The 3,193-nt window shown below is 51.5% G+C and overlaps 2 non-coding genes across 2 annotated transcripts; one reads left to right on the forward strand and one right to left on the reverse strand.

Annotated features, from left to right (window-relative positions):
- The first annotated feature begins 360 nt into the window (after positions 1 to 360).
- Positions 361 to 432, forward strand: TRNAG-UCC. The gene has a single exon. It is a non-coding gene; the product is annotated as a tRNA-Gly (tRNA).
- Positions 433 to 2,328: 1,896 nt separating this feature from the next.
- Positions 2,329 to 2,401, reverse strand: TRNAI-AAU. Its single transcript has one exon. It is a non-coding gene; the product is annotated as a tRNA-Ile (tRNA).
- Positions 2,402 to 3,193: the final 792 nt, after the last annotated feature.

The following is a 3,193-nucleotide window of genomic DNA, read 5'->3' on the forward strand; positions in this document are numbered from 1 at the left end:
AAATGGGAATGACTCCCAGGTCATTCTCTTCTTTAAGCTTTGTCTAATGAAGATTCAGTCCTGCCTGGAATATTATAGCAGCTGGAGGCTGCCCTCCCCTCCCCCCTTTGAGCTCTACTTGCAGAGGCAATAAAGTCAGTGTTGTTTCAAATTCCTGCATTCTTTATTACTTCATCACACAAATGGGGGGATAACGGCCACGGTAGACCAGGAGGGGTGGGGGAGGAGGGAAGCAATGGGTGGGGTTGTTGCAGGGGCACCCCGTAGAATGGCATGCAGCTCATCATTTCTGCAGGATGTCTGGGGCCTCAATTCTGGTCTAGCCTCATTAGGCAAGCATAAGTGGCATTTTTGCCAGATGCATTGGTGGTATAGTGGTGAGCATAGCTGCCTTCCAAGCAGTTGACCTGGGTTCGATTCCCAGCCAATGCAAGGATGCAATATTTTCTCTACTGGGAATTGGTTTTATTTCAGTCACATTGTATAAGTTTATCAATGAAATGAGAGAATCAATGTCCTGCAGGTCATTGAACACATAGTGGAGGAAGAAAGGGGCAGGACTATACAATGAGCTGTTGGAGTTATCCTGGTATTACAATGTTTGGTTTATTATTAAAAAAGAATTCTTTACTTCCCTCTCCCTTTTAGACTCAGAGCCTTTAAGGTCAGAAGGGACCAGTGTGATCATCTAGTCCGACCTGCTGCACCTTGCAGGCCAAAAGACCCCACCCACCCACTCCTGTAACAGACCCGGGAGGGGAGGCAGCTCTGTGCACTGCCCCAACCCCAGGCAGCACATGGACGACCTCTGCTCCCCTCCCCCAATGGATGTGCAGAGATGTGCCAGCAGCACTGAGGTGGCTCCCTGCCCACTCTGCCTCCGTCCCTCCGTGCCGCTCTCAGAAGTGGTTGGCACATCCCAGCATCCCCTGGGGTGGGGGAAGTGTCTCCATTCACTGCCTCTGCCCCGAGTACCAACTTCGCAGCCCCCATTGGCCAGGAACTGCAGCCAATAGGAGCTCTGGGGGCAGCGCCTGCAGGCAGCGGCACACAGAGACCCCCTGGCACGGCCCACCTAGGACCTGCTGCCGCAGGGTTGTGTGTACCAGTCACTTTGGGAGCTGCACTGGCCGGGGTAAGCGCCACCCCTCCTGCACCCCAACCCCCTCCCCCAGCACAGAGCCCACACCCAAATTTCCTCCCAGAGCTTTGCTTGTCATCCTTTCACCCAGAACTGTCCTTCTCCTGGGCTGCAAGTAGCCATCCCTGGGGAGCCAAGAGGCAGGAACAGGATTCTACCTCCCAGCAGCCAAGTGCACCTCCCCAGGCTTTGCAGAACGACTGGTGACGCTCTACTAACCCCACTTAGCCGCACTGAGACACTTAGCTTCTGCCCTGCCTTCCTCAGCTCGACTTTCCTCTTTTTTCCCATTCCTGCCTCACTCCCTTTGGCAAGTCACACAAAGGAAGCCAGCAGGAAGAGCCGGCCGCCATAGGCCAACCTCCAAGGGCAGAGGAGACCAAGCCACAAGGCTTCAAAAGGTGACTGGCCAAGATCCTCTAGCTTTCCCCTGCTGATGCTAAGGCTTTTTCCCAGCTCATTTCACCACCCTCTATCCTGCAGGGGTTGAGTTTATAGCAGGTGTTACTAGCTGGCCCAATTTTGGGTAAGCGTAGGGAGGACTAAAGAGAGTTTGCCAGAAGGCAGCACATTTATTATACTGACAGCTAAGCTCAAAAGAAAAAGCGGGGGTGTGTGTGTGTCACAATCACACTTGCATACTCACGCTCTCAGGACAGGGACGGCACTGGAGATGTCAGGATTCTGCAAGGTAAGTGTCCCACAGCACAGCTATGGATGGTGTGATGAAGGTAAGTCTCCCTGAGGCACAATGAAATACAACGCAGAGAACCACTGGCCAGGCGAAGGGCATTCACTGGAGGTACAAGCTTGTGAGTGCTCTCCTGAGCACAGGGCCCCTTCCCCTTTTAAGGACCTGCACCTCATGGCCTGTGACTAGAGATGACTTGGCTGCATCTGTTTGGTCACACTCCACCTTGGGCAGTGTCCATGCTCTGGGTGTGTGATCGCTGCCTAATTCGAGTCCCAGACACCTTGTCTACCTGGGAGCTCTTCTGCTCTTCACCCAGAACATTCATCCCAGGAGCATTCCAGGAGGGGGAAAGCCACTTCACAGGCATTCAAAGAGGGAGAGGAGACAGAAGTGGGAGCAGGGGAAATATAACAGACCTTTTGAGCATAGAAATCACTGCTGCTCCTACAACAACAGGAACAAGCCAGGAAGAGCTGGGAAAATTAAGCCATCATGTTTCTGTCTGGTTTTGAACCAGGGACCTTTTGCGTATTAGGCAAACGTGATAACCACTACACTACAGAAACTCTGTTGAAGGGCTCTGCCCCTCTCTTCATAAGACCATAAGAATGGCCATATTGGGTCAGACCAAAGGTCCATCCAACCCCGCATCCTATCTGCCAATAGTGGCCAATGCCAGGTGCCCCAGAGGGACTGAGCCTAACAGGTAATGAACAAGTGATCTCTCTCCTGCCATCCATCTCCACCCTCTGACAAACAGAGGCTAGGGGCACCATTCTTACCCATCCTGGCTAATAGCCATTCATGGACTTAACCTCCATTCATTTATCTGCAAAAAGAACAAGAAGTACTTGTGGCACCTTAGAAACTAACACATTTATTTGAGCATAAGCTTTCCTGGTCTAAAACCAACTTCATTGGATGCATGTAGTGGAAAATACAGCAGGAAGATATATATATATATATACACACACACACAGAACATGAAAATTTGGGTGTTGCCATACACACTATAACGAGAGTGATCAGTTAAGGTGAGCTATTATCAGCTGGAGAAAAAAAAACCTTTTTGTAGTGGCTTTCATGGCCTTTGAGAAAGCAAGACAGAGCCTTGGAAGACCCAGCAGGGTTTGTGGCACAGGAATTGTTCTCAGATTCCACTGAGACTTCAACTCAGATTGCAGGATTCAAAGTCCTGAGTGCTGGCCCTTACACCACGGGACCAGCAGAGCACCTGTTGATTACTGTAGACTTCCAGCAGGGAGGACTCTGTGGGCAGGGGCGGCTCTAGGCATTTTGCCACCCCAAGCACAGCAGGCAGGCTGCCTTTGGCAGTTTGCCTGTGGGAGGTCCGCCAA

This window comes from Mauremys reevesii, unplaced genomic scaffold, assembly GCF_016161935.1.
Source record: "Mauremys reevesii isolate NIE-2019 unplaced genomic scaffold, ASM1616193v1 Contig77, whole genome shotgun sequence".
NCBI classification, from domain to species: Eukaryota; Metazoa; Chordata; order Testudines; family Geoemydidae; genus Mauremys; species Mauremys reevesii.